The sequence below is a fragment of the Dipodomys merriami genome, unplaced genomic scaffold (assembly GCF_024711535.1).
Source record: "Dipodomys merriami isolate MVZ:Mamm:240054 unplaced genomic scaffold, mDipMer1.0.p SCAF_596, whole genome shotgun sequence".
In the NCBI taxonomy this organism is placed as follows: domain Eukaryota; kingdom Metazoa; phylum Chordata; class Mammalia; order Rodentia; family Heteromyidae; genus Dipodomys; species Dipodomys merriami.
In genome coordinates this window covers 234,992-243,486 of record NW_027206175.1, presented here as the reverse complement: position 1 = coordinate 243,486, position 8,495 = coordinate 234,992, and positions in this window count along the sequence as shown.

Genomic DNA, 8,495 nt, shown 5'->3' with positions numbered 1-8,495 from the left:
TTGCTGTCTACTAAATATAGAAAAGATTCATGCACAACTCTCACCTTCAAGGAGCAGTTCTCAGTATCCCAAGTAGCTTGTGTTTATCCCCACCCCTTTCCACCCAGCTGTCAATCTAGGTGAGTGATGACTGAATTCTATAAGACAGAAAAACTCAGATAATTCACAGACATGCAGTTAGTATCCAATGGAACTTTCTTCACTTGGATTATGTATATGTATATATATATATATATATATATATATATATATATATATATATATTTTTTTTTTTTTTTTGGTCGGCCGTGGAGCTTGAACTCTGGTCTTGGGCGCTGTCCCTGCACTCTTCAGCTCAAGGTGAGTACTCTACCGCTTAAGCCACAGTGCTACTTTTGGTTTTCTAGTGGTTTATTGGAGATAAGAGCCTCACAGACTTTCCTGCCTGGGCTGGCTTTGAACCGAGATCCTCAGATCTCAGCCTCCTGAGTAACTAGGATTACAAGTGTTAGCCACCTTTGCCCAGCTTGGATTAAATTTTGTCACTATCTTTTCGAGAACTTCAGCGTCCTTATTTGGAAACTGAGCTGTCCAGCTAACAGTGAGTAGATGAATCTCATTATTTAAAATTTCATTTAACTTAACTAAAATTGGAAGAATTAATTTCTCAGACACTATTCACATTTTATATTCAGTAGCTACATGTAGCCAGTGGCTAGTCTGTTAGACAATACATGTATAGAATATTGCCATCATCACAGATTTTCTGTTAGAACTGTTTTAGAGCATGCTTCTGGTTGTTAAGGTATGGCCCATGTTTATATACTACATATGCTCAATAGCGGTACTCAGACTGAAGATCAGACCAGAAAGGCAAGACACCCGTAAAGTTAAAATATAGTTATAAATTGTTCTACATAGGCACATTCATTTGTGAGGAGGAAGAGGATCAAACCATCCACATCAAAAGAATCAACCCTCTCAATTTTAGGACTGAATAGGTGAACATTTCAGAAATTCTTTGCAGCTTTGTTTCTGTGATTGAAATTGGCTGTGGTATTCTCAATGGTGATTTTTTTGGAAAGTATAAATCTGTAATTACCACATTAGCTCACAGAATAATTATGGTTTGTGCTTTGTAAATGTCATTTGGTATTTACATGTGACATTTCAATTTCTCCTGGTATCAATACACCACAAATATCTTTATATTGTTTCTGAGTTATTTCTTTCATTAATTTTGATTCTTCTTACAGGAGGCATTTAAAAAATTAGTGGAAAAGTTAAGAGTTTCTTGTGTTTTATAATCCATTAGTACTCAGTAAGCTTAATAAAGAATGAGAATGCAAGAACTATGTGTGTAGAAATTTTATCTCCAATAACCTGTTTCCTTTCATTAATTATTGGAGCAAAGAGAACTGGCTCCCCAGAATCTCACCTTCAGAATTGAAGAATGAGTTGGGAATAAGGCAAGGAAAGAGAGACATAGTAATTTGCACTGATGTTGCTGTGCTGTCACAATGAACACATGTTCTCATGCAATCTTTTTGAATCCCACAGTTAGCATTTTTGTGGTTTTTATTAGTATGACAAGAATGACTGACTTTCCCAGACTGAGAGCTGGAAATGTGTGGGACACATCTATCTATGGAATCTTTCTCAAAATTGTGTATCATTCACTTTGGCTCTCAGTACCTTTTCCATCCTTGTCACAGGTATGTATTTCTACAAATGGAGAAGTTGGTTCATCATTTGCCTTTAAATGATCAAATTATGTGGATTTGGTGGATTGTGTGATTTGCTGTAGAAGCAAGGTATTATGAGTAGGACCCTTTGGTCACGTTAACATTTCTTTGTAGAATTCTTATTGGGACTCTTACTCATGGACTCGTGTAAATAATTCTCCCCATATTCCAGTCCAGTACAGTGGGGCAATGCATTAGAACTTTAAAACATGCCTATAATTCTTTTAAAATATAGTTTTAAATACAATAAGTAAAAGCTTTTGGCTTTCTTTTTTAGTTTTTTTGTTTTAATTTTATTGTCAAGGTGATGTATAGAGGGGTTACAGTTACATAATAAGGTAGTGATTACTTTCTTGTCTAACTTATTACCACCTCCCTCATTTTTTCCTCTTTCCCTCCCTCTCTCAATGCCCCACAAGTTGCACAGATCATTTTCAATATATTGTCACTTTTGTTTTTTTTTAAGTAAATGTTTATGTTGATCCCATTTTGGACTTCCACAAGGTGAACATTGGAACACACGGTTAGACCTTTCTGCCATGCATAGATGCATATACATATTTTCCTACAACTTTGGGGTCATATATTTGTTTGATTATTCATTTGTTTATTGCCAAATTGGAGCTTGAATTCAGAGCCTGCACATTGTTCTCAGCTTTTTTTTTTCTTTCTCAAGGCTAGCCACAGCTCCACTTCTGGCATTTTGGTGGTTAAATGGATTTTCCTGTGGGGGCTGGCTTTGAACCATGATCCTCAAATCTCACCCTTATGAGTAGATAGGATTACAGGTGTGAGCCTACTTTATAATTTGACTTTTCATCGCATTATATCATGCTTATATTTCCTATCTAATAACATCCTAAGAAATTGCACTGTTCTAAGAACATCATTTATAATGATTACATGGGAGTCCAGTGCTTATAAATACCATAATTTATTGAACTGTCTCTACACTAAAAATCTTTGGTGTCTCCAAAATATTAAATGCATCATCAAATTTCTTTTGAATTTTTCATTCTAGTATTTATTTTTTATAAATAAGTATCTGCTAGTTGTTAGAAAGAACCAAATACAAACTTTCTTCTTACATAGTAATTCATCTTAACTTGGCTCATCTAGAAAAGTAAGTTACTCCTCTCTGCGAATTTATTCTTTTCCCATCATACAGTTCCAGTTTTGTACAATTTTATACACCTTACCCACTATAATGACTTTTCTAAAATCCCTCTTGCTATCATCCAGTTTTTGTAAAAACCTTTTCTAAGTTATTTCATTAATAGGAAGGCATAATTAACTAATATCAACTTAATGTCATCATTTCCACAGGTATTTGCATTTTAGCCTGTATCAAAACTTGATTCTAACAAGATTATACTTTAATGGTAGAATCCGAGCATCAATCAGGAGGTTGAGAGTATCCTCATGAACAAATTTCATCATGCATTGCTTATTTTCGTTTTAAGATTTGAAGGCTAAAGATTACCAGCTCATATAACCCCAGTCCCAGTGCCCTGCATCTTGTACATACATTTTTCTAATTTGGGAAGGGGCATGGAAATAAAAAAAAATGCTGAAACAAGTAGGTTGACCCATTGTGACAATGGAATGTATAAGACATTGAAAACGAACTTCACAACTTCGAGAGTAGGGGGAAGGAGGAGTTGGGGAAGTAGGGAGGGAGGGAATATAGAGGGAAAACAAAGGAAGGGTAACAATGCTCAATAGGAAATGCACTCATTACCTTACTCATATATCTGTAACAACTCTATACAGTATCTTTACAATAAATAATATTTTTAAAAAAGATTACCAGCTCATACTTCCACAATTAACTTGCTATACACCTTAAATACTTCATATGGCTCAAAATAGGAAACAACAAAAAGCAACTTTCAATATAGATTGTCCATTGTTGTAAAACAGAGATGCCAAATGCAGTGCCCAACGCTCAGGAATCCAGAGTACAATCATTAACCTCTAGAATGCTGAGTTGTCTTCTTTGGCTGGAAATCGCTTAATTTTATTATAGACATTATGCAGAAATGTCCTGAGACAATATTCATGGAGAATAAATAGTTCTTCAAAATCAGGAAAATTTTACCAAGTCAAAAAGAGGAAAACAAGACAAGAAAAGTTCTATTCCTGGTTATATAAAAAATAGGATTGAACAATAGTCTACCAATAGTCTGAAGAAGAGAACAATTATTTAAGTGAGTTGTTATTACAAATGTAATAATAGAGTGATATGCATGGTAAAATAGAACCTGATGATGAGCCATGAACTCTGCCTTGGGAGGTCAGGAAAATCCTTCTTGCACAGTGTCTTGATACATGGGAAGGGAGAAAAAAGATGAAAAAATTATGAAGTTTAGTAGTCTCCAAATATTATGACCAAAGAAGGCAAAGTATCAGGAACAGGGTAGCAGTGAATCAAATTGGAGAGATGGAAATGGCCATGTAGCTTAGTGTTGTTGCACTTGCTTAATATGCACAAGGCCCTGGTTTCAATCCCCAGCACTAAAAAGGAAGGAAGAAAGAGACAAAGATAAAGATATGTGAGGTGGGCCTAGCATCATCATAGAAGTTTTATTCTCTAGCTCAGCATTTCATACTGTTATTTACACATTATTACTGCATGGGAGATTTAAAAGTACAGTTGCCCAAGTCTCAGCCATTTGTATTTGAGTGGGTACAAATGTATCAACTTCAGCTGATATGACTTGGCAGCAGCAAGGATAGAGATATCATGGTAGCCCATATGAGTGTAGAACATGGAACAAAGTTCGTGAGCCTTTTATTTCTGCAGAAAAATAAATGCACATGGTATGTCAGCCTAAGTATGGATATAGTTTAGTCTGCATTTAAATGTACAAATATACCAATTTTGCAAACTTGGGTAAATTACCTACTTCTCTTTCAGCCGTAGTTTCCTATTTTGACATGGGAGCCAATGAGACTATAGTGAGAGTGTTCATAAAGTGTTTTCTGGCTATGCATTTTAAAATTTATTATAACTACCTTTAGTTGACTTGTTTATATAGTGTAAATTTTCACCAGGTGCTGAAGAGTAAAGCAGACGAGGATCAACTGTCTTGTCTTAGGTCTCTTGAGTACTTGATGTCATTCTTTACATTCCAAAAGTTTTGAAGTCAGAGTTGGACAAGAAGGCAGTTTTAAAACTTTTCCCTATGGAGTCTTAACATTTTTCAACATCACAGGGACTCTGGAAAGATGGAAGAATAAAACATAGAGAAACCACAACAGTCCTTTTCAGCTGGCTTACTGTTCGTCCTTTTGACCTATGATGACAAATTACCAGACACTGTATTGGTTATAAATACTAAATTTATTTCTACATTCTGGAGCCTGGTGGTCCAAGATTGCAATGCCAGCATAGTCAAGATTTTTTTTCTGAGTTATACTCTGTATTAAAGATCAGGAGTGAAATCTATTTGGTTTTGTTTATTTAAATCCCATTCATGAAGGCTTGCCTCCATGACTTAATTACCATCCACATACACACAAAGGACCACTTCTATAACATTACATTTGAGATAGGATTTCAATAAGTGAAACTGGATGAAGGGTGTAAATAAATGCATTGTCCTTATACATTCGTTCCCCCCACCCCATAAGATTGTGAATCTAAGAACAGGAAGATCCAGACATTGAATGATCTTAAAGCTGACCTCTTGGCCACTCTGTGATTTTGGAGTATTATATTGATCTGGCTTATTCAATTCTCTGCCTTCACTACAACATTATTTGGAGAATACATAAGATAATTACACTAAGTGTGTAGTTATCTAGAGAATTATTTCATATTATTTACTTTAAATTTTTTTGTAGGTACTTGGGTTTCAATTCAGAGCCTTGCATTTGCCAGGCAAGCACCTTACCTCTTGAATCATGCCACATCCAGCATGCTTTGGTTGTTTTTGAGATAGAGTCTTGCATTTGTTTATTCCTAGGCTACCTGGATAGTGAACTTCCTAGTTGGATGTCCAACACAGGTAGGAAGACAAGCCATACATTGGCACACCCAGCTTTTATTGATTGAGATGGAGGTCTCTTGTATGTTTTCCAGCTTGACTTTGAACTCCGACTATCCACAAGTCCATTTTCAGAGTAGCTAGGATTATAGGTATAAACCATCTCACTTGGTTTCAATTATTTATGTTTATGAAAAGTCTGAAAGCTATGAGAAAATCCCCTAGAGTTTACTAACCATATCCCAATTCTAGGTCATATACTCATGTTTATTCTGCTACAAGCTGTGTTTTCATTTTGTTTTATATAGATATATGGCACATCAAGAATAAAAATATTATTACTAATGCCAATTCAAACAGCTGTGACTATCTAACTTCTATGTGTGGATTTATGTTTTCTGGAAAAACATCCTGAGCACATGTGCCAAAAATCTGATAGTCCTTACAAGCAAAATTTTGTTTCCAGTATGATCAGCATTTCGCAAATTGGGGTTCCATGCCTGTAGAGGAGACAGGTCACGGAAATTCCCTGCTTGTGACCCTAAAATAATTCTGTCCTGTTAAAATAGCAGAATGGTAAAAATTTGTCAAACTTATTATATGGGAACTTTCTTTTTTTGGGGGGTGGGGGAGGGTCCGGTTGTGGGCCTGAACTCTTGGCCTGGGTGCTCTCCCTCAGCTCTTCTTCTCAAGGCTAGCACTCTACCACTTGAGCTACAGTGCCGCTTCTGGCTTTTTTTTCTGCTTATGTGGTGCTGAGGAATCAAACCCAGGGCCTCATGCATGCAAGGGAAGCACTCTAACACTGAGCCACCTTCCCAACCCCTATATGGGAACTTTCTTGACCTGATATGGAGGACTGCATTAGAATGAAAGTATTTCCAGTTGCTCAATAATCATCAGTACTTCTGCTAACAATGAATTATTCACTAACTTCTCTTTAGTTTCTAATTCTCTGCTTCTGTAACTTCTTTCTCATTTTTTTTCCTCACTGAAGACTGCAAATTTGTGATAACTTCAGTTTTGTTATAGCTTTCAAAATATTCCTGTTTAGCCCACATTCTTCATGCCTCATATTCCATATCATAGTGTTTTTCCTTAACAAAATTATTTGTCTCAGCCAGGAGAGGTGACTGATGCCTGCATTCCTAGGTACTCAGGAGGCTGAGATGTAAAGATTTTGGTTGGAAGCCAGCCACATATTTTCTATCTAAGAGGAAACTGGGTACCACCTAGTAACCTAAAACTATTATTTCATATTTAGTATAATAACATCTTACAAATTTAAAGTTATTCATTTGATAACCTTAAAAGAAACAAGGAATTAAACATGAATTTCTCTCAGGAAACCCGAGTCAACATCTTAGGCTTTTTAGAAGCTCTAGAGGGTTGGGATATAGAACTGTGGTAGAGAACAAGCCTAGTATGTGCAAGGCCCTGCGTTGGATCTTCAGCACTGAAAAAAGGAAGAAGTATAAGAAGAAGAAGGAGGAGGAGGAGGAGGAGGAGGAGGAGGAGGAGGAGGAGGAGGAGAAGGTACAGAATCAAATTTATCCATATTGTATTTAATGAGTAATTGTGGCAAAATAAGAAGGTCAAGTTTCTGTCTTTTTATCTTTTTAGTAGTTCCTGATTAGCCTCTGGAGATACATTCCAAGTGAGTACGTGAAATCAGTGAAGTACTTTATACAGTTAGCCCTAGGTATCCAGAATTTCCACATCTTAGGAGTTCAACCAACCAGAAATTTAAAATAGGAAAAATTTGTTGTTCCCTAAACAGACAATATAGCAACTATTTACATACCGTTACATGTATGCTTGTAATAGATATAACATTGATGTGATTTAAAGTGTAACTTAGTTTGTATGAAATATTATGCTATTTTCTATATGGGACTGGATCCTATGCTGATTTTAGTATGCTCAATCAGTTCTGGAAGCAACCCTATAAATACCAAGGTGACCATATATACTATGATTTTTCCCAGACAATTATAGCTACAGTAAAGCTTAAGTTATAAATTAGGTTCAGTAAGACAATAATAACAGTAACTAATAAAATAGAAGAATTGTAACAATATTCTGTAAAAATGTAATGTGAAATGGGTGTGGAAGTGCACACCTGTAATCCTAGGAAACAGAAGCTAATGCAGGAAGATAATGAGAGAAATATACAGTGAGACCTTACATCCAAAAAACCAAAAATAAAAAACAAAAAAGGTATTATATGAATGTGTTCTCTTCCAAAATATGAGAGTTTTCCATTTAATCTACTCAGACCACAGTTGATCACAGGTAACTAACTACAGAAGGGTAAATTACAGTGAAGGAGACTACTGTATAATTAAGTGTTGTGTAAAGAGAAAGACCATGTCCTATTTAAAGGTTCTGTTCTGAGAAGAAAAGCCATGCACCTTTCTTTTGACTTTTTCTGAAACTCTCTGACATTTCTCCCCTCCTACCTAACCACCATCCCACCTGGCTTGTGGAACGGAAAAGCCCTCAAAACTAGCTTGGCTGTGGAAGAAGACAAACATTCTATTCCTGAACAATCAAGCATCTTGCAGCCTGTTTCACTCCTCCTATTTGCTTCCAGATGCCCAGAAGACCCTCCTTTGAAGACGTATTCTGTATTTTCAGTTGAGTGAGATAAATGACTTTCTTAGAAGACAATGTGACTTTGAAGATTGAAATTGAGAAAGGAAATCAAACTCTTCCATCATTTTTTTACTAAGGGCCAGAAAAAAATGATAGGTTCTTACCTGCTGAGAGCAAGCAA